This window comes from Dromiciops gliroides, chromosome 6 (assembly GCF_019393635.1).
Source record: "Dromiciops gliroides isolate mDroGli1 chromosome 6, mDroGli1.pri, whole genome shotgun sequence".
Lineage (NCBI taxonomy): Eukaryota > Metazoa > Chordata > Mammalia > Microbiotheria > Microbiotheriidae > Dromiciops > Dromiciops gliroides.
Window position 1 is genome coordinate 208233846 of NC_057866.1, and position 23864 is coordinate 208257709.

General features: G+C 39.7%; 1 protein-coding gene across 5 annotated transcripts in view; it reads left to right on the forward strand.

Moving 5' to 3' along the window:
* The window catches only part of STOX2 (storkhead box 2), a 337214-nt gene that overhangs the window by 237476 nt on the left and 75874 nt on the right, over positions 1-23864 (forward strand). The window contains exon 1 of one of the 5 annotated variants that reach the window (XM_043970553.1): positions 9146-9167. The exons of the other annotated variants lie outside the window; for them this stretch is intronic. The gene's annotated coding sequence lies outside the window, so the exon portion shown is untranslated. Of the gene's footprint in view, positions 1-9145; positions 9168-23864 lie in introns of those variants that run through there. 5 annotated transcript variants of the gene reach the window in all.

Below are 23864 nucleotides of genomic sequence, written 5' to 3' on the forward strand. Positions count from 1 at the left end.
TCAAATGCCCTCAAGCTGTGCATGTCATGAAGCCAGGGACTAGACTTTGAGCTTCAGCATCATAGATCAACTGATGATAATATTCAGATGGAGAATTTGACTCTGATTCTCATGATGTCATAGCTTTTCACATCAGTTTACTCCAAAAAAAGTTCCAAGTGGAAGATTTAGATTTAACGATGGTGTTAACAATTTGCCCAGTTGCTCGCGTGCTTCTTTTGTAAGAAACTTAAAATAGCTTCTTGGATGGGGTCAAACAAGAGACCAATCCTACAGCCCTCCCGAGAAGGCACTTTGGGGAGCCCCAATAACAGAGAAGAAAAGAGATGTTTGGAGCTCGTGACTAGTCCAGGGGCTCTGTGAGATGGTCATTAGGTGAGTTTTGGGCCTATAAACCCCGTGTCCATTTTCATGTTGGCAGAGCCTCCATTTTGAGTATGACCAACTATTTTCACCTGCACTTCTGGGAATTCAAGCACACATCCTACAAGTTATTATCACCCTGCCCTCATTTAGAGAAAAATAACTGCCTCCTGAGGTTCGCTCTATTGTTGGAGAAATTAAGCATTTGTTGACTTTGTGAAATGGAGATAATAATAATAATGATAGATAGGATTTAGGCATAGCACTCTTTTATGTTAAGTAATTTGATCCTCACAACAATTTTGGGGCGTAAGTGCTATTATTATATTATTCCCATTTTATGGATGATGTAACTGAGAGACACTGAATAACTTGCACATAGCTATTAAGTGTCCGAGATATCTGAATTCCAATCTTCCTTATTCCACATCCTCTACTCCATCTACAATATCATATAAGTGTTTTCAAAGAGAGTAGACATTTATAAGAGAGCATGAGATAGTCATTGCAAATAATAGGGTCAGATGTTTCCAAAGTAAAGTAGATGATCAGACAAAACTCATTCCATTTATAGATTTAATTTATTATGCTGAAGGCCCGTTAAAATACCACCTTAATGATTATGCTAGGGGTGTGTATCACTTATAGATTGTGGAACTATGTTATAGTGAAGTTGGTTTTTTTTCATTAGTGAGATCCCCTTTTCAGGATGCAAAACAGACCCTTGTTACACTGAGTTCTGTACTTGGTTGGGTTAGGTTTTAATGAGGTTCTATTCAGGCTTATAATAAGATGTAGCTGTGTATGGGGTGTGTGTGTGTGTGTGTGTGTTCCATTATATTTTTCTTTAATTAGATAGATTATTTTTAGGTTGCTTATTCATTATTTGTCCTTAACTTGATGGGTGACACTTGAACATTTCATTGTCAGTGAGAATATTTGTAAGTTTTGCCTATAGGTAATGTTGTTAGTCATTTGTTCTATCCCATAATTTCCATGGAAGCAAATATGTTGATTTGTAATAAAAAACCAAGGTAGTGGTGGTGGGAGAGGGAGAGGGAGAGGAGAGAGAGAGAGAGACAGAGAGAGACAGAGAGAGAGACAGAGAGACAGAGAGACAGAGACAGACAGAGACAGACAGAGACAGACAGAGACAGACAGAGACAGACAGAGACAGACAGAGACAGACAGACAGACAGAGACAGAGACAGAGAGACAGACAGAGACAGACAGAGGGGAGGGAGAAAGGAGAGAGGGAGGGGGAGGGAGGGGGAGAGAGGGAGAGAGAATGTGTGTGTGTGTGTGTGTGTGTGTGTGTGTGTGAGAGAGAGAGAGAGAGAGAGAGAGAGAGATGGAATATCTCCCATCTATCCCTTACTTTTGCTAATAACTTTATATGACTGCTGCAGGGGACAATTACTTAATCTTTACACACCCTCTACAATAAGTAAGTAAGTAAGGACTATCTATGTTGTACTATGTCATGCTTGTATGCAGTTAGGAAAAAAGATGTGACCCAAGTTTCATCTTCTGGGCTGCTTCCCACAAAGAGGATGTCAGTTTTAACTTGTTGATAATTTTTTACTGCCCTAACACAGAAATCAGCAAGGCTGAGCTCTGAATGTTGCTAGTGGGGCCAGGCCACGACTTTGCTCCTCATTCGGAAATACAGAGATACACGATTCCTTTTCTTTGCTCTGCCTTCCCCTTTCCTTTTATCTGACTGTGTGGATCTTATGCCTATGCACTTATGCACATGTCTCCTTGTTAAAATGTAAACTCATTAAGAACCGGGATTTTTGTTTTGTTTTGTTTGTTTTTGTGGAGCAATGAGGGTTAAGTGACTTGCCCAGGGTCACACAGCTAGTAAGTCTGAGACCAGATTTGAACTCAGGTCCTCCTGAATCCAGGGCCGGTGCTTTATCTACTGTGCCACCTAGCTGCCCCCCGGGATTGTCTTTTAAAAATTATTTTTCTTTGTATCCTCTGTTCTTAGAGCACAACTCCTGGCACACAGAGAAAGCAGTAATAAATCCTTGTCAACTGATCATTTTTCCTCCTACCTGTAGCTTTAACATTTAAAAAATAAACCTGTTTTCAATATTAGCTTAAAAGATGCCATTTATTATGAACTTACTCAATAGATTTTGGTATTAGTGAATGTTTTATTTTTAATATCAATATATTTTAGACTTGCATAAAGTATATTTAATTCATTTGTCAACCATGGTTGGTTCTGGGTTTAAATTTAGATGAGCAGTTGTTCCTGAATGCATAGAATTTATTCTAGTGAGTCCATTTAAAAACAACCATAATACCTCTAGAAAGCCTCTTATAACTGTAGTAAATGGGCTAAATAATATTTTTTTCCATTATTCATTCCAATACATATGTCTTAGTGTACTCAGCAACATTTGTACTCCTCCCAATGTTTTCCCTCAAGGCATTCTGGCATTGGAGTTCAAGGTTACCTCTAGCCAGTTAATAGCTGACGCTATAACTGAGGACTCTATTTCCTACTTAGCATTCTAATCACTGCCCTTCCCTCTCTGTCATTTTTTATTTGCCAAATGTGAAACACCATCCTCTCATCTCCATTTCATAGGACAGGTTGACAGGCTATAAGAAACTAAGTCATTTGGCACAAGATGGAGTAGGTTAGTTGGGGTTCCTTTTTCCTAGACTCCCATTCAACCAACTCATCAATGCCCCTGAACTGTAGAAAAGCTTCTAGGAATGATCTGGAGGAAGAACTGCCCCTGATGCACTTGTAAAAAGTCATGTGACCCCAATTTTTTTTTCTGCACTGTGATGCTTTAGGTGGTTTATTCTACAATGATAAAATGTCATTTATTTGTATGGCTCTCTAAAGGCTTATACAATTTTTTCCTCACAACACTGGAAGGTAGGAGTGCAGATATTATCTCCATTTTACAGATGAGGAGACTGAGATCCAAGGTGATTAAGGGCTTCCCTTTTGCGAAGCCCTTGAACTGAGTCTTCTCACTCTGGGCAGTTGAGGTGACACAGTGGTGGGCAAGTTATTTAACTTAACCCTGTTTGCCTCAGTTTCCTCATCTATAAAATGAGCTGAAGAAGGAAATGGCAAACCACTCCAGTATCTTTGCTAAGAAAACACCAATTGGGGTCACAAAGAGTCAGCCATGAATGAAATGACTCGATAACAACTTCTGACTCTAGAATCAATGTTCCCTTTCTTGGCTCCATGCTGCCCCTCATTAAAACAACCGTGTTGTCCCTGTTGTCCCTGAGACAAACCATAATCAATTGTAACCCTACCATGGTGGTAAATTTCCAGCCTCTGTTTTTCAGAGGACGGTAGTGCAGAACGAATATATTTATATGTCTATTTTTTAAAAGGCAAAAGAAAAAAACTGAATGTAAAATGAATTCAGGGACACTATGAAAGAAGTCGTGTGTGTCTCGAAACAGGAAAATTGCTATGGAACCCACACACTACATTTAAAAATGAATATTCTTTTATAAAAGCCTTAGATATAGCTTCTTTGTATCCACTTAGAAAACCAGAGACACATCCCATTGCTCATATGGCCAATTATTCATAATACTCCTCTTCTAAAAGTAGCAATGAGGGTTCTGTTACTGGCTTCATCTTTGTTCCCAAAACTTTGTGGGTGTTCCAAGTTCTGAATTGTTTCATCAGGCTGATTTTTAAAAATGTATGTCTATATGTATGTGTACATGTACGTGTACGTGTACATATGTATATGTATATAGATGTATATTTATACAAATGAATGTGTATACATATGTGTGTATGTGTATGTGTGTGTATATATATGTGTATATATATATGTGCAGTTCTCATGATAGGTGCTTAAAATGGAAAAAAATGTCTTTGCTGAAGTAATTCAACCTGGCAAACTTATTGAAAATTATTTGACATAACAGTGTAAATGGGGTGGTGGTAGTGGTAGTGGTGGCAGCGGCATCAGGGGCTTGAAATGTCCTGTTTGTAGTAATCAAAAGAAGTGTGTGTGTGTGTGTGTGTGTGTAGGATAGATGAAATTAAATGGATTTAGGATGAAAATCCTTCTCCATGTTTGCTGCCTTAAAAAAACAATAAATGAGTTTTAATTAGCTTTATTGTACCTATTGTCTTAGAGAAGCTTAACCTTGATGGTGGTATTTGAGGCAGTTCCATTGAAGAAATGATAAACATCTATGTCCTTGCAAACCCAATGTTGTAGCTTTGACTAATGTCTTGGTCTCTTAATAATTCCTTATCCTTAAGGTACTTCACAGATGACATTTTTTTTTAGATAGCTGAGAAGTGTTTGATAAGATAATGTTGACTATGGCATGAGGAAATGTTTCCTTCCTCCCAGTAGTAAAGACTTGGAGGTTCTCCCAAGTCATCATCCCTGTGCTGGCTTTACTTTTCTTTCTTCCCAATTTATACCTTATAACTAATAATTTCAACATTGTACTGTCCTCTACTCCTCAATTCCCTGTCTCCTTGACCAACATATTGATCATGCCTTGAGTTAAAATGAACTTTGGGTTACCTCCACCATCTATCCCTTCCACTCTGCTCAAGTGGAGGAAGTCACACAACTTTGTTTATTGGCTCAGCCACAAATTATCCAATCTAATCTCAGCTGTTCCTTAGGTTACTGAAGGCAATGCTACATCTCATTCCTAATTTACTCTCTATGGAACTCCCTATAGTGGCTGTTCTAGAGTTTCCTTTTTGTCTTCAAGTGTCCCACACTACCCCATCCCTAATTCTCTCCAGCTGAGGGTCCCACCTCATACTTTTCCTGCTCTGAGCTCTATCTCTCTATTCTATTCTTTCATGACTCTTCTATTCCAGTCTATAATGAAGAATTTCAGGCCAAGGGCAACCTCTCTATTTGTGACCTTGTCCTCCTCACCTCATCCCCTCTTCTCTGGAATGTCCTTATATGTTTGTAGTAATAAAAAGAGGGGTGTGTGTGTGTGTGTGTGTGTGTGTGTGTGTGTGTGTGTGTGTGTGTTGGGAGGGGATAGATGATATTGAGGGAGGGGATTTAGGATGAAAATCATTCTCCTTGTTTGTTGTCTTTCCTCCTCATCTTAATCTTTAATCTCTTCCTAACTAGTGGTTCGTTCTTGGCTATTTGAAAACATGACTTGGATAGCTTCCATTGATAAAACTATATAGTCCTGTATTTCTCCTCCCTTTCATAGCCAAAATCTTATAAAAACCTGCCTCCAGGGGGCAGCTAGGTGGCACAGTGGATAAAGCACCGGCCCTGGATTCAGGAGGACCCGAGTTCAAATTTGGTCTCAGACACTTGACACTTATTAGCTATGTGACCTTGGGCAAGTCACTTAACCTTCATCGCCACCCAAAAAACCAAACCAAACCAAAACAAAAACCTGCCTCCAACTCACGCCTTCCTCTTTCCTCATGTTCCTCACTTGGTATCTTGTTTCTGATCTCATTTCTCATTTGAAATTGCCATCTCTTTAATTATTAATGATCTCTCAATCGGCAAATCCAATGAACTTTTCTCAGTCTATAACTTTTTTGATGTCTCTGTAACATTTGACACTGTGGGTCTCCTTATTTACTCTTGGATATTTTTTCCTCTCTGGGTTTTTGTCAAATTTGCTCTCTTGGTTCTTCCCCTACTTGTCTGCCCACTTCTTTTCCACCTGTCACCTTGTAGATGCTTCAGAAATACCTGTTGATTGATTGAAGAGACACTTATTTGATGTTCAATGTGCATTCATATTGATGGGCTCCTAGCAAATGCTTAATAAATACTTATTGACACTCCAATCAGTATTAGGCTGTTGATGCTGGTATAGGGCTAGATAAATCCCTGACTGGAATTGGAGTCAGGAAGACCCAGGTTGGAGAACTGCTTTAGACATGTACTAGCTTTGTCATTCTAGGACATCACTTAATTTAACTTTGGTTTCCCCATTTGCTAAAATGGGATGAGAATAGAAGCCATCTCACAGGACTTTTGTTAAATTCTAATGAAATAATTTAGGTAGAAAATTTTGCTCACCCTTAAGAACTATGTAAATGTGATTTGGGGGGATATTATATGGCATATATTATATTATAGTATGTATATATGTATATGCATGTACATGTATATATTTTATGCACATATAACACACCTATATAATTATATATACACACATATACAGACTATACACACATATCTATATATAGATATAGATATATAGATACTATTTCCCCTGATAGAATGTATGGTCCTTGAGGGCAGATACCATTTTGGTTTTTGTCTTTATCATACAGCACATTAAAAGGCACTTAATAATAATAGTAGGTAATACTAACTAGCATTTGTAGAGTACTTTAGGTTTCAAAAATGCTTTACAAATATTATCTTCACAACAACCCTGGGAGACAGTTGCTATTATTATCCCCACTTGACAGATGAGGAAACTGAGGGAGACAGACATCAAATGACTTAGCCAGGGTCACAAAGCTAGTGTCTGAGGCTATATTTGAACTCAGTTCTTCCTGACTTCATTTCCCATTCTCTATCCACCTCACCACCTACCTGCTTACTGACTAACTGATTATTTTATATTAATGCATTTTAATTCAACCAGTTGAGGCAAAAGAAAAGCATGTTAGGTGCTTCCTTTCCTTCTCCTAACAGAATATATCAAGAATATCTCTGGTTACCTTCTCTCTGGGCCATCTCCAAGAAGCTTTCATTGCTCCTGGAAATGGCCGAGAGTTTCACTCATAGTGCTGGAACAGCACTGATTACCTTATCATTTTTATACTGCAAAGAATCTTCAAAGTGGGATGGAATGCTCCAGATATTGGCGAGCCATCCAGTATAGTTGCAGGCTACTGCGGTGCAGGCCTTACCAAAAAGCAGGAGGCCATCAGCTGAAGAACTTACCTGCCTGTTGCACTGCCCGGATCTCACTTGATTGTTCTTTTTGTCATTTTGGACCACTTGGATTTCTACCATCTGTAATCATCTTGTAATTAATTCATAACAAATATGATTTCTAATGGCTTAGTTTTAGTTGTCCCCTACTAAGGGAATAAAGTTTTTTTTCTTTTTTCTTTTTTTGGTAAGGCAATTAGGGTTAAGTGACTTGTCCAGGGTGACACAGCTAGTTAGTGTTAAATGTCTGAGGCCGGATTTGAACTCAGGTACTCCTGACTCCAGGGCCAGTGCTCTATCCACTGTGCCACCTAGCTGCCCCGAATAAAGTATTTTTTGACATTTGTTTTCTTAAGATTTTGAGTTCCAAATTATTCTCCTTCTCTTCCTTCTCTCTCCCCTCCCTATGACAGAAAGCAATCTGATATAGGTTATATATGTACAATCACATTAAACATTTCTGCATTAGCCATGTTGTGAAAGAAGAATCAGAGCAAAAGGGAAAAACCTCAAAAAAGAAAAAAAAACCAAGTAGAAACAGTATAGTTCAATCTGCATTCAGATTCCACATTTTTTTTTTCTGGAGGTTGAGAGCATCTTTCATCATGAGTCCTTTGAAATTGTCTTGGATCATTGTATTGCTGAGAAGAGCCAAGTCTATCACAGTTGATCATCACACACTGTTGCTGTTACTATGTACAATGTTCTCCTGGTTCTGCTCACTTCACTCAGCATCAGTCCACTTATGTCTTTCCAGGTTTTTCTGCAATCTGTAAGGGAATAAAGTAGGGAGAGGCAAAAGGTATACATTTTTGTGTTAGGAAATGGTGAGTGCCCCTGGCACTGTTTTCATTTCTAGTGACTAAGAATATAGGAGTTTCCAAAGGAACCATGGTTTATTTACATGAGACAGCAGTTATCTCTAAAACTGTCTGCCAGGTTGAGTTTCTTTTTCTGTGGTTTGGCACACAAAATCTGGTATTTTATTTTCTAATGTTTTCCAACCGGAAAGATGATATGCAGTAGTGGTAGGTTTGGGTGGTTACATCTGAGTCACAGGGAAGTAGTTCTCAAGGGGGCTTCTTTTCCTGCTTGTGCATGTGTGTGTGTGTGTGTGTGTGTGTGTGTGTGTGTGTATGTGTGTGTGTGATCATCCCTTATGGGTACCTCTTATCCCTATTGGTAGTTTTCATAGCATCTTTCTCTCCCACCCTCATTTATTTAGCCTGTTTACATTGTGGAATTATGGGTAAAGCCCTTTAAAATTAAAAGTCCATTAAGGAAGAATTTGTAAAGAACAATTCAACCTGCAAGAGTGCAAATATTACAAATAGGCATAATCTGAGCTGGGTAGATTTAAATATTTTCAAGCAGGAAGAGTTATCGTTAGCTATATTTGGGGTTTTGTTTTGCTTTACAACAGATTAAGTTCAGCAACAAATTCCATCTGGCCAGGACTCCATAGCTGCCTATTGATTGGTTACATTGAGACTTCATGGGAGTGTCCTTCAAATTGCTCTTACCAGCATATTTTCAGCTCCAGCAGAAAAGTCGGGGTGTGTGTGTAGGGGGGGGGAACCCCCTCATTGTTTCCATTTGCATCCAACATGCAAAACATAGGTCTCAATTTTTAATTAGCCAAGTGAATGCTGAAAAGGGAAAGCTCTGTAACAAGGCTGGGTAAGCAACTGGGCTCTGTTGCCATGACAACGGGTCCAGCAGGCTGCCAGCTTAGCATGTCAATGGGCAATACAGAGAGAGAGAGCTTTGAAACAGTGCCTGCTCATCACAATGCGATTGGTCACGCCTCTGTTGTCTTTGTGTGAGCCGGTGGATGATGGGTAAGACCCAGAGTGAATGCTCAGTTTGTCTCAAGGCTGCAATGAGGTAATGCTTCTGGATCTTTGGGGATTATAAGCTTCTGCCTCCAAAAGACTGCTGCAGTCTAGAGTATTTACCTTCCTATTTTTAATTAACTATTGATGGTTACATGCTTAAGAATCTATACCAGTGCCTTTTCTCATTCATGTGTGGATGTGTATGTCATAGATCATAGTACACATATATGTATATGTCTTAGGGACATACGTATATGTGTGTTTGTGTATATTTTCTTCTCTCTCTATATATATGTATGTGTAAGCTTATATTGTGAAAAAATGTAACCCACCATATTTGTCATTCTGCTTATGGTCAACAATTCATCTCAGATTCCTGCGTGTCATTGATAGTACCATGGATAAATACTCTAGTGAAGTACATTTAGGTTGGGTTAAACAAGCTTGTAGTTTTTCCGAAAGATTTTTGGTGTTGATTGCCTTTTCAATTCTTTAAAGGTAAGTTCTTGAGAGTGGGTACAAAGGGAGATTGTAAACATTTTAAATTTGCTTTGTCATCAAGGTTGAAACCATTTTTTGGTTCCTTGCTTTTAGATGGTTTTATCCTGGGTGTCTCTTCCCCCTCCCCCATCCCAGCAGCCCTTCCCCAAGTCATGGTAATACTGAACTTAGCCTTTTTAAATTGAACACAATGCCCGACTGCCCTGAAATCGGCCATTTGATAGTGGCATTTTAAACTTATGGCTTTAACCAGAAGCGGCATTGATGACATGTAATGTAACGACTGTAAAAATGTAATGACTGTAAAAAAAAAAAAAAACAACAACACCCAACAACTGTGTAAGAAACAGTCATAGACTGTTTGTGAAACAAATGCACTGAGGTGATGATGTAACAAAGGAATGTGGACTGAGATCCATACTGAGACACAGCCCCGGATTCACGTCAGCCTAGGTCTGGCTCTCTTTGCCCCAGCTCCTTGGGGTCCCTCAGTCAGGGCTCCTGGATACTTTGAGAACAGGAATAGGAACGTCCCGTGCCTTTGTGGCCTCAGAGGGTTGGTGCAGCATGGGTCAAGCTGCTTGGTAGAGTTTGACAGAAGCTTAGCCATTGGGATGGTTGGGTTCTCTGTGCCCTAAGTGAAAGCATGTGAGTTAACTGGAGATGATCTGCCATGTCACCAACACTTTGCATTTACTTCACAAGTAGTTCATAAAAATTTATAGGTCTTTACATTTGTAAACAAAGAATAAAGACACCTTTAACGATGAGGTGTGTTCTCTGCTACTGCCGTGGCCTATGTGTTGAACTCTTTCCAGTTACCTTGGGATACATGAAATCCAGCCAAAGACATATGGTTGGAATTGGGTGATTGTGGAGTTCCATTTACCATGTGATTTCATGGAATTTGGGGTGGCTAATGGGACCTGCTAGGATGCGGTCTTTGGCTGTTGACATAGCCTATCCTATAATCTTAAAGGTTTTTTAAATTTATTTGAATTTTGACTTGGGTGGTTTTTTTGTTTTGTTTTGTTTTTGTGGTTTTTTTAGTTTTGTTTTTCCGGTGATTCTCCTTGGGAGGAAGGAGAATCTCACAGTATATAAATAAATATTTAATGAGATAGAAAAATGGATGAAGTTAAAAAAAAATATGAAGATGGGATCTTGACTTTCATCAACATGTTGATTTAGTCATGCAGTAACTTAAATGCCACAGAAAAAAATCTTTATTTGGTCGATTGATGGAGTCATCCCTGATATCAATACAGGCCTTCTTCTTTGAAAAGGTCATGTGTGGTAGAAGAGAGTGAGCAGAAATCCAAAGGACCTAGTGTTGAATGCAGACAGTCTTATCCAGTGTGGTGTTGGGCAGATCATTTATTTAACTTCCCTGTGCCTTCATCTTCTCTAAGATAAAGGTGTTGTTTCAGGTGAACTGGGTCACTTCAAACTGGAAATCCCATGATGTTATGGTTGGGGATTGTTTAAGCATAGAAACAATCAGAAGCATTTGTCAGGAAGAGGCACTTTCTTTCTCAGACTATGGGCTTTTTCTTCTTTGTTTCCCTGGGGATGGGTAGAATGGGAGCATGCTAGAGTGGACAGATTGATGGACTTGGAGACAGGGAGAGCCCCCAGTTGTGATCCACAGCTCTGACACTGTCTAGATCACCATGGACATATCATTATACCTCCATTTCAAAATCTCAATTCCTTCCATTCAGTAGGTGCTTAATAAATGCCTCTTGATTAATTATAAAGTGAGGGATATTGATGCACCTGCTACTCACCTTACAGGTTAGAAATGAAGTTAAAATAAGATAATGTACATAAAGCATTTTGGAAACTTTATAGGATTAATATATTAAAAAAAAACCCCAACAAACCTTAAAGGGAGTTTACTCATTGTTATTGATAATTTCACCAGCATTTGCTTTTATTTTTTCTTAAGAATAGCTTCAAAATAAATACTCTGTCATGCAGGCAAAGACTGTAGAAATTACATTCAAATTAAACAGATTTTTAAAAATGATACTTTTGCTGGCACCTTATAGCCAGCTTCTTCTTTGTCTTAATCTTTAGCGGGATTCAGAGTTTACAAATTTTTAGCATTAGTTAGATGATTAAGTGAATAAGAAAAGTTGGACCTGGAATCAGGAAAACCTGAATTCAGATCTACCTGTGTGTATTCCTGAACAAATTGCTTAATGTCCCCACCTCAGTTTACCCATCTGTAAAATGGGCTCTCAGAGTTATTATGAGGGTCAAATGAGATAATGTATATAAAACAGATTGTGAACATTAAAACACTATGAAATAAATACTATCTCCTACTATTATCATTATTATTTATGTAACAACCATAAATCTGCAAAATTATCTGCAAAATCCTGGGAAAGGCTTTGTTGTTGTTTTTCAATAGTTTTCCAGTCAGGGCTGTTTCTTTGTTAGCTTATTTGAGGTTCTCTTGGCACAGATACTGTAGTGGTTTGCCATTTCTTTCTCCAGCTCCTTTTACAGATGAAGAAACTGAGGCAAATAGGGTTAAGTGACTTGCCCCAAGGTCACACAACTAGTAAGTGTCAGAGGCTAGATTTGAACTTAGGAAGATGAGTCTTTCTGACTCCATGCTCAGCTTTTTATCCTGACACACGACTTAGCTGCCCCAAATGTCCCCTTTACTGGTTTGTAAAATCTTTCAAAGTAGCAATAGAGAGTTTGATCTCAAGTGAATTAGGACGTCTCATGACAGACCACACAAGAATTGACTTTTGAAATAGAGCTTTATTAATAGATTACTGATAGGTACCAAGATTTTAATATCTTACTTTAATTTCAAATATTATCAGTTGAAACTAATGAGTAAAAGACTTTATTCAATGTGTTATTGATAACACTGACAGCTTGTAAAGTTTCCACAAGCTTTGAAAGAGGACCAAGGCATGAACTCATTTTTAAAGAATTTCAGAAATTTAAGAAGTACAAAATTGCTTTTCTTTTATATCTGATTGCCTGCCACCTCAGAGAGGGGGAAGAGGAAGGAGGGATGGAATTTGGAGCTCAAAACTTTAAATAAAAATGTTTATTAATAATATATATTTAAAATTTTTCCTCACATGTTAAAACATTTAAAATTTTTTTTGGAAGTTTTGAGTTCCAAATTGTCTCCCTCCCTTCCTCCTTCTCCTCCCCCTTCCCTGAGACAATAAGCAATCAGATATAGGTTAGCCATGTGCAATCATGTAAAACATACAGAATTGCTTTTCTGAAGAAACCTACATCAGTACATCTTTAAAAATCCCCCAAAATGCTAACAACAAATCATGTCTTTGGTAATTATCACCTCATGAAGCTTACCAATATTTTGTACTACCAAACTTTGAAGTTTATTTAAAGGAGAAGAATAAAATTGGATATCTTGGTGATATCCAAAAGTTAATTTCGTGTGGTGGTAAACTCACCATTTGTTGTTGTTGTTCTGAACTGCTGATTTTCATTGGTGTGGTGGTATAATCCCAAGGGAAAAACACCCTACACCAATAGAGATCAACAGCTCTTCTCTAGTAGCCTTAGATCCCAAATTCCCAAATCTAGTAGCCTTAGAAATAGTTTGGGGGAATAGACAGGTTAACTAAACTAATCTTGAATCCTTCTTTCTATATTGTTCTGTCAACTTCTCATTTCTTTCCATACTCCACTTGTGGATTTCTCCCACCATTCTTTCTCCATTCCTACTTTTATGCCACAGGAGGAAATCGAATAATGGCAATGACCAGATCCACTGAAGATATATATATGATCTCAACTGGGCTTTCATGCCTATGACACATGCTTTGCTCTTCCTTATTGACCTACCTATAGCTATTTAGAGCACTTCCTCCTTTTCAACAGAAAATCTCCCCATATACTGTATTAAAAAAATCAGAGTCTTTCATCTCTTCTCCCCAGTTATACTTCAAATTCCCACAATTTCATGTCTTCATTGAAGACAGGAGAAAATGAGAAGAGAACAGTTCTAAGCTCAACCTTTTTTTTTTTTTTCCTAGCACCTTTAATTTTTTTCCAACCATCTCCTCTGGAAGTTTGCCCTTTCTGATTTCTCTCTCGTCTGTCTGTCTGTCTGTCTGTCTGTCTGTCTGTCTGTCTGTCTGTCTGTCACTTGTTTTTCCTTTGCTACCTGAGTACTTGTTTAAGTTGCATCCATCTTTATAAATATTTGACTTGACTCTACCACTTTATACCCTCAATCTGTCCATCCATATTTCTCTTCCCTTGGATAGCCATTCAGAAAAAGTTCTACACTATAGCTTCTACTTCTGTACCTCCCACTCATTTTGTAATCCTCCTTGACCTGGCTTTTAGAGACTCAGTTGAAATTGTTTGCTCTGAGGTCAACAGTGATGTTTTTTTCTTTTTCAAGTCAGCAAGCATTTATAAAGCATCTACTATGTATGTGTCAGGCGTTATAGGATACAAAGAAAGCTCTCCTCTCTCCACCCCCCCCCAAAAGAAAAAGAAACCCAATGAACTCTTTTTTTTCAGGGCAATGGGGGTTAAGTGACTTGCCCAGGGTCACACAGCTGGTAAGTGTCAAGTGTCTGAGGCCGGATTTGAACTCAGGTACTCCTGAATCCAGAGCCGGTGGTCTATCCACTGCACCACCTAGCCGCCCCTCCAATGAACTCTTAAATGCTAAATCACAGAATCACAGAATTTGAGAGTTTGAAGGAACCGCAGAGGTCTCTGGAGCACTGGACTTGGAGTTAGGAAGACTTGAGTTCAAATACTGCTAACCTAGCTATGTGACCCTGGACAATTCTTTTAACCTCCTTTTAGCCTCAGTTTTCTTACCTGTAAAATGGGGATAATTATAGCAGGCTGGTAAATGTTTTGTTCTGTTTTTGCGGGGAAATGAGGATTAAGTGACTTGCCCAGGGTCGCACAGCTAGTAAGTGTCAAGTGTCTGTGGCTAGATTTGAACTCGGGTCCTCCTGAATCCATGGCCCATGCTCTACCCACTGTGCCACTTAGCTGCCCCCACTGGTAAATGTTTAACAAATGACCTGGAGAGGGGGAATGTGGGGTTGCATGGGCATTATCATCATTATCAACATTATCTGGACAATCAAAACAATAAAGCAAGACCTGATTTGTAGGGATTGTGGATTTCTGAGGTTAATTGCTCACATTGAAAATTTAACACTCTGCTCTCAAGCAGGTTAGAGCTGGTCTAGCATTACCCTGTGCCTACCTCACAGGGTAATGCATGAGATAAAACATGAGATAATATTTGTAAATAGGTAAGATAATATTTATAAAATGCTTTGCAAACCTTAAAGTGCTATATAAATTGTAGCTATTTGTTATCCACCAATTTTCAATAAGGTTTGCTCATATAGAGAATTGTGGGGATGCTAGATGACTCAGTGGATAATGCTGGCCCTGGAATCAGGAAGACCCAAGTTTAACTCTGGCCTCAGATACTTACTGGCTGTGTGATCATGGAAAAAGTCATTCATCCCTGTTTGCCTCAGTTCCCTCATCTGTGAAATGAGGTAGCTGGAGAAGGAAATGGCCAGCCACTCCAGTATCTTTGCCTAGAAAACCCCAAATGGGGTCACAAAGAGTCAGATGTGACTGATCAACTGAATAAGATGAAGAGAATTAACTCATTGTCAGGGGTAAAAGTCATAACTGATCCACATCAGTATGTCACCTCTTTCCATTTAATGACAAAATATAGAAAATGCTCGAGGACATTTTGAACTTTCTAGCTTAATGAATAGGTTATCACTCATCAAGCATTTATTAATCTCTTACTATGTGCCAGATGTGCTAAGCATTGAGGATGCCAAGAAAAGCTAAAATAGCCTCCTCCCTCAGAGTTCCCATTCTAATTTAACGGTTGCCTACCGGCCTATTTGCTTTTAAAAGCATACCTTGGGGCGGCTAGGTGGCTCAGTGGATAAAGCACCAACCCTGGACTCAGGAGTTCCTGAGTTCAAATCTGGCCTCAGACACTTGACACTTACTAGCTGTGTGACCTTGGGCAAGTCACTTAACCCCAATTGCACTGCAAAAAAAAAAAAAGCACATCTTGTACATGCCGCAAACCTTTGTGATAGGCCTTCCTCCCTGCAGAGATAGCGGCACAATTATTATTTAGGCCCCTGAGAGGTTGTTCTGCTAGAGAAACTTTCTGTTTTGAGAAGAACAGAAATTATTGTAATATTTACTAATGTGATGGTCACACCTCACTTTTCCTTTCACCAGTCTGGCCTGTGATAATGATGAGTAGATTGGGGGCTGAGAGAGTAGAAAGATTATAGAAGGGCTGCAAAATAAGGGATAAAGAGAAGACAAATTGGGGATAGAAACAAACTGTGATGATGTTTATTTTGAAAGCCATAGTAATAGAGGTCATGCCAATTCAATGCGGGAGGAAGTTGGAAAATATTTCTCTGATGTTGTCGTTCTTCCCCCTGCCCAGGGCAACAGGGGTTAAGTGACTTGCTCGGGCTCACACAGCTAGTAAGTGTTAAGTGTCTGAGACCGCATTTGAACTCAGGTCCTCCTGAATCCAGGACTGGTGCTTTATCAACTGCGCCACCTACCTGCCCTCATGATGTTGTCATTCTAAAATAGGAATGTGAATTTTATTTAAAGGCATGAGTCTTGTAAGTCAATATATTTAAATATATGAGGAATATAAGATCAATTAATCAGGTTTTTTTGGAGACAACTAAATATTCAGAAATGTGGCAGATGTACTTACTAGCTGTGAGACCCTGTGCAAGTCATTTCACTTCTGTTTGCCTTAATCCACTGGAGAAGTAAATGGCAAACAACTGCAGTAAATTTTCTTAAGAAAACCCCATGGACAGTATGGTCCATGGGGACAGAAGGAATTGGACACAACTGAACCACAAGGTTAAGAGAAGGATTAGATCTAAACAAAACAAAATCTAAGGATGCACAAAAATATTTATGTCTTTTGGGGGTGGCAAAAATGTCAATATGGAGGGAGACTCATAACATAGGTAATGGATTAAACAATTTATCATATAAAAATGTGATGGAATACTATGGTACCAAACCGTTATCAGTGTAATGACCAATCATAATTCCAGAGGACTAAAGATGAAATATGCTGCTATCCAACTCTTTTTTATTTTGGTGGGGCAATGAGGGTTAAGTGACTTGCCCAGGGTCACACAGCTAGGAAGTGTCAAGTGTATGAGGCTGGATTTGAACTCAGGTCCTCCCAAATCCAGGGCCAGTGCTCTATCCACTGTGCCACCTCGCTGCCCCCCTGTACACCTCTTGATGGAGAGAAGAATGACTTAGTGCAGAAACAGAAAATTTTGTTTGAACATGGCAATATGGACATTTGTTTTGATTGACCTTACATAGTATTGGGTTTGTTTTTCTTGTGTTCTCAGTGGGGGGGGGGGAGTATTGGGGATAAAGGGTATAAAAGCAGATCTTTGCCAATTAAAACAAATACAACTTTTTAAAAAAGTATTGTATCAGGGGCAGCTAGGTGGTGCAGTTGATAAAGCACCAACCCTGCATTCAGGAGGACCTGAGTTCAAATCCTGGCTCAGACACTTGACACTTCCTAGCTGTGTGACCCTGGGCAAGTCACTTAACCCTCATTTCCCCATGCCAAAAAAAAATTGACATGTTGAGCTGGAGATGCCTGTGGGACATCCATCTTAAACGAGATGTCTAAGAGGCAACTGATCCTCAAGGTAAGATCAGAGTTGAAGAGGAGAAAGGAGGACTGGAGATAGATTTTGTGGGTGTTATTTAGTTGCATCCAACTCTTTGTGACCCCATTTGGAGTTTTCTTGGCAAAGATACTGGGTATGGTTTGCCAGGTATTTCTCCAACTCATTTTACAGATGAGGAAACTGGGGAAAACAGGGTTAAATGACTTGCCCAGGGTCACACAGCTAGTAAGTGTATGAAGCCAGAGTTGAACTCAGGTCTTCCTGACCCCAGGCCAAACCTAACTGCTCAGAAACAGCTACAGGGATGGATAAAATAGATAGAAATTTAAGAGTCACTTGTACAGAGATGATAAATTAAATTCATAGGAATAGATGAGATAAATAAGAAAGAACATAGAGAAGAGGCTGGGGAGATAGATGCCTATAGTTAGAGAGTGGGTTATGGATGATGATCCGGCAAAGGTGACTGAGAAGGAGCAATCAAGAAAGGAACCAAGAATAACAATTTTTTTTTGGGGGGGGTGAGGCAATTGGGGTTAAGTGACTTGCCCAGGGTCACACAGCTAGTAAGTGTTAAATGTCTGAGGCTGGATTTGAACTCAGGTCCTCCTGAATCCAGGGCCGGTGCTCTATCCACTGCGCCACCTAGCTGCCCCAAGAAAGGAACCAAGAAAGAGAACACTATTACAGAAGGGAGCGAAGGGAAAACAGCCCTGTTGGTAGATGATAGTCCTAAAAACTGCAGGAGGGTGAAGGTCCGTGAACACTGAGGAAGACCATTAGATTGAGTGCTGAAAATGGCATTGAGAACCTTGGGGAGAGCAGGGTCAGTAGTCACCTCATTAGAAGGCAGATTGCAATCAATCAAGCAACACAGGTGGATAAGTAGTAGTGTCTGCTGTGTCCCAGTACTAGATACTGGGCGTACGAAGACCCAAAGCAGAAATCCTTGCTCTTAGAAAACTTAAATTCTAGGAGAGGAGTTGGAGATGGGGAAGGGGGTTTGTTTACATGTGTATACATGTGTATATGTATAGATTGTATCCATGTGTATGTACATGTATATAGTATATTTGTATACCTGTGTACACGTGTGTACATTGTATCCATGTGTATACCTGTATGTAAGTATAGACTATATCTGTATACCTGTGTATATGTATATATTCTCTATAAATATATAGTATATATATTGTGTGTATGCATAGCTTATGTTTGTATACCTGTGTATATTACATTGCATGCATGTGTATACATGTGCATGTATATATTGTATTTATATACAGGTGTGTGTGTATATATATTATGTGTATAGACATGTATATTATATGTGTGTATATATGTATACTGTGTTTAGGGGCAGCGTGAAGGTGCAGCGGATAGAGCACCAGGCTTGAAGTCAGGAAGAATCACTCATCTTCCTGAGTGCAAATCTTGCCTCAGACACCCACTAGCTGTGTGATCCAGGGCAACTCACTTGACCCTGTTTGCCTCAGTTTCCTCATCTGTATGATGAACTGGAGAAGGAAGTGGCAAAACCATTCTGGTATCTTTGCCAAGAAAACCCCAAATAGGACACACAGAGTGAAACACACCTGAAACGACTGAACACCAAATACTCTATGTATATAGGCGTGTGTATACATGTTTATTGTGCACTTCTACAAATACTCTATGTATATAGGCGTGTGTATACATGTTTATTGTGCACTTCTACAAATACTCTATGTATATAGGCGTGTGTATACATGTTTATTGTGCACTTCTACAAATCCCATTCTAAGGAGTTGGGGGTGGGGAAGGTAAATTTTTTAAAAGCAGAGACCTCTCCTTTTTGGGTCTTTGTACCCTTAACGCCTAATATTAGAACACACTAGGTAATTCATAAATAATGCATATTGCTTGATGGATTACAACCTAGCTTCTAATGCCATGATTCTTTTGGGTCATGTATATAGCATATATGATATATATGACTATGAAATTGCTCTATTGAGTCATATGTTCTATATGTGTGGATCAATAGAGTCATATATATACATACATATTTACAACTTATACATGTATATGAGGCAGCTGGTGGCATAGTAGATAGAGTGTTGGGCCTAGAGTCCAATTACTTCCAAGCTGTGTGATCTTGGGCAACTCTGCCTGCCTCAGTTTACTCAACTATAAAATGGGAGAGAAGAATAGCCCCTACCTTCTAGGGTAATTGTGAGGATCAAATGAGGTAAATGTTTGTGAAGCACAGTACCTGGAACACAGGAGGCATTACAGAAATGCTTATTCCTTTCCCACCTCACATGTAAGTATTCACAGAATAAACAACAAGAGTTAAATGCAAGATACTTAAAGAGAGAGGGCACTAGTGCTAGCAGTGGTGTGGGAGGGGGTGCTGTTTCAGCAAAGGCTTCATGTAGGCTTGAGTTTTTCATCTTAAAGGAAAAAGAATGAGGAGGAAGTGTATGTCAGCCATGGGGGACGGTCAATGCAAAGACACAGAGACAGAAGTGGAAAGCTACCTGTGAGGATCACAGAGAAGACCAGTTTGGCTGGATTATAGCCTAATCTTTGGGCAGGGTGTTTGTTGTTGTTGTTGTGTTTCATTCTCAAAGAGAACCATGACATCATGGTGGTGTCATGACTTACACTCAGCTGGATTTAAATGAGGAAGGGCTGTGCAAGGTCCCCAACCTCATTCTTTCCCCCAGAGTCATCTAGGTCCAGTGACAAGATATATATCAGGATGACAGCAGATGGCCTCAGATATTTAAGGCAATTGGGGTTAAGTGACTTGCCCAGGGTCACACAGCTAATAAGTGTCTAAGATGAGATTTGAACTCAGGTGCTCCCAACTTCAGGACCAGTGCTCTATCCACTGAGCCATCTAGCTGCCCCTAGTAGGATTGTAATATATTATAAGACTAATAAGGTAGATTGCGGTGAGAGCTGAGTGGGAGATGAGAAAGGGGAGGAGAGAGTAGGTGGAGATGGATTTTTTTCTAGGAGTTTGGTCTTGTTTGGTCATCAAAGAAAGATGGAGTCCTGGGCCTTGATGGGAAGACTCAAGTGAAGTTTTTTTTTAATAGGACTGGAGAAAACTGGGTATATTCATAAATGATGGGGAATGAATCAATAAAGAAGAGATTGAAGGTGAAACAGAAGGGGGATAATCAGTGGAGCAATCTCCAGTCAGAAGGGACAGGTGGAGTCCCTTTTCCTCTGACATTAAAGAAAAGGGGGAAACAGGAGATGATACAGAGGGGTGAAGAATTTGTGAGAAGAGAATGCTCATAGCAGAGAGCTTTTGCTTTCAGTAAAATCAGTGAGTCCTTCTGCTGAGAATAGATACAGTGATGGACCTGGAGTCAGGAAGACCTGAGTGGAAATCCTGCCTCAGACACTCATTAGGTGTGAGACCATAGGCAAGTCACTTAACCTTGTTCAACTTCAGTTTCCTAAAATTGGGATAAGAGCTGAACTTCTTGCCTTCCAGGGTTGTTGGGAGGATCAAATGAGGTCTCATTTGTGAAGCATTTTACACACCTTACAATGCTATATAAATGCTGCTATTGTAGTTTATTACTATGATTATAATTGATGGTATAGGATGCTCAAGAGAAGAGCTGAACTTTGAACAGGTCACCTTTTCTTATAAGTGTGAAAGTATTCTGGGAAGATAGAAAATGAGATTGAGATTAGAAAATGTAAATCTGTCGTGGCCCCAATGCCAGTGGTATTCAGCAGGACCATAGAAGGCAAAAAGCCAAGGTCTCCCACTGAATCTGGGACCATCTCAAGTTGTCCTGATATATATCAGGCCACTGGACCCAGGTGGCTCTGGAGGAGAGAGTGAGGCTGGTGACCTTGCACAGCCCTCCCTCACTTAAATCCAATTCACTGCAAATCATGACATCACCTCCCAATGTCATGGTCCTCTTTGAGAACAAAGGTAATGCAACAACAACAGGAATGGTAGGCAGATGGTGCAGAGTGACCCAGGACTAGGGTTTGACAAAAATCTAAGCAATGATGGCAGAAGGGGGTGAGGAATTTAATGGTAGCGGATAGTATATGGTGATAAACTGGAAGAACAGAAGAGGAGTGGAGGGACTAGAGGAAGCATGAGACAGATGGAGGAGATGAGGCAAGGGAATAAGCATTTCTATAGCACCTACTGTGTGCCAGGTAATCTGCTAAGCACTTTGCCAATATTATCTCTTTTTCTTTTTTTTTTCCTTCTTTCTTCTTCTTCTTCTTCTTTTTTTTTTTTTGGTGAGGAAATTGGGGTTGACTTGCCCAGGGTCACACAGCTAGTAAGTATCAAGTGTCTGAGGCTGGATTTGAACTCAGGTCCTCCTGAATCCAGGGCCAGTGTTCTATCCACCACGCCACCACTAGCTGCCTCTGCCAATATTATCTCAAAACAACCCTGGGAGGGAGGTGCTGTTGTAATCCCCATTTTACAGTTGAGGAAACAGATAAACAGAGGTTAAGTGGCTTGCCCAGGGTCACACAGCTAGTAAGTGAGGCCAGATTTGAACTGGGGTCTTTCTGACTTAAGGCTCAGTGCTCTATCCATGGCACCATATATCTGCCTTGGAAGAAGAGATAAAAGGATAGTACACTATAGTCGAAGAGTGGACTTTGAATTTAGGATCATGGCAGTGACGTTGTTATGGGTATTGGTGAGATTTAGATTATGATCCTCCTTGAGGGTGGCTAATGCCAAATCACTGTCATCAAGGAGTTTGTGAGACTGGCAGACCAATTTGTTGGAGGGGACCTATGTGTTCCTTCTTGAGAAAGGGAGAATGAGTAGAATAGGGGTTCTTAGCTTGGGGTCCAAGAACTTCAAAAAATACTTTTGATAATTATATTTCAATATAATTGGTTTCCTTAGTAACTGTGTATTTTATTTTAGGCATTTAAAAACGTTATTCTGAAAAGTCCGTTAGATTTCGTCAGATTATTACAGTGGTCCGTGACAAACACAAGGTTAAGAATCTTTGAACTAGAAGGTTTACACATGACTGCAGCAGGCGTTCTGGTTTGGCAAATCTCAACAAAGGAGAGATTTATGAATGAATGATGGCATCAGAGGGAATGATGGGAAGTGTCTGTGAACCTGTCACTCTTACTCTTGGACTACCCACTATTTTGAAGGCCCAGGAGAAAGAATATGATTCAGGATATGTTGTTTTCTGGAGGAATCAGATTTTTGTGTATGCAAAGAGATGAGGTTTAGGAGGAAAGGACACTTGTTAATGATAGACTAGGAACTTCAGGGGGGGCACAGTGGAAGGAGGAGGGAGTGTGAAAGAGAATAGGAACTGGGGAGGGATAGAGCTGAGGGAAGTGGGAATGAGAAATTAGGGGCTGAGCTATAGCAAGGGAAGGGAGTTTTCATCTTGGCAGATAGAGATCTGAGGGGAAGAACAAGTGGGAATTTGATAGCCACAGGATGGGGAAGGTACCATTTGGTCTCTGCTTTCAGGGTCCTTTGGTGAAAGGGAAGCATTAGTCTGTGCTCCATATAAACACGAGGGAAGATGGAATTGATCCCATATGGATATCAAGCCAATACCTTATGTTTGGGGTCTTGTTCTTGGGGACCTGAATTAGGGCTATTCGTTCCTTTTTCTCATTCTCTGATGATGCTAGTGGTACCCACCCATGAGATTTCCTGAATTTGAATGTGCACTCAGCTTCTGCTTAGGCTTGGTGTTTTTTGTCACTGTTCTAAATGGGTTCCCGGTGGCAACAGAACTAAAGTCCATGTTCTCTCATGGCCATGGTTGGCTATATCGTTCTTGTTTTTCTCAGATGGTTGTTTGGATTGGTGCCCAATAGAGGGTGTCTCCATATGTGGCAGAAGTTTTTTTGGTATAGAGGCCACAGATTCAATTTATAAGGACAGATCTTAGACTGTTGTCCCTGCCCCTTGACTCCCCCCTTCCCCAAACTGGCCTTGGTTCAGTGATGTGGAAGGTAGAAAGCAGATTTGGTTAGAGAAGAATTAAGTTGATGGTGGGTTGTTTTTAGCGGGGTGGGTCAGGGATTGTGAAAGAGTCTTGGTTATAATTTCTAGGTTTTTCTTGAGTGGTTGGTGACATCATTATGCTTAATTGAGAATTCCTTTTGTTCATTACTCCTTTGATTATCAACCATGGTTAGGATTATATTTTGGCTCAAAGTTAATGTAAATATATATATATGTATGTATGTATGTATATATATATGTATATATATACACACACATACATACACACATACACACTCAGACATGTACATACATGTCTGTATATGTACATATATGAGAGAGAAAAGGTTGGTAGAGAACAGAAGAAAATAAGAATAATTAATGAGTATATGTATATGAAAAATAAGATGTATGAGGTAGAATTTAACTGAACAATGAGTGGTAAATAAAAAAGATGAAAGAAGGATGGCATATGAGTCCCTATAAGGAAGAGAGAAGGTGGTGGGGGAAAGACCTTGGGTCAAAT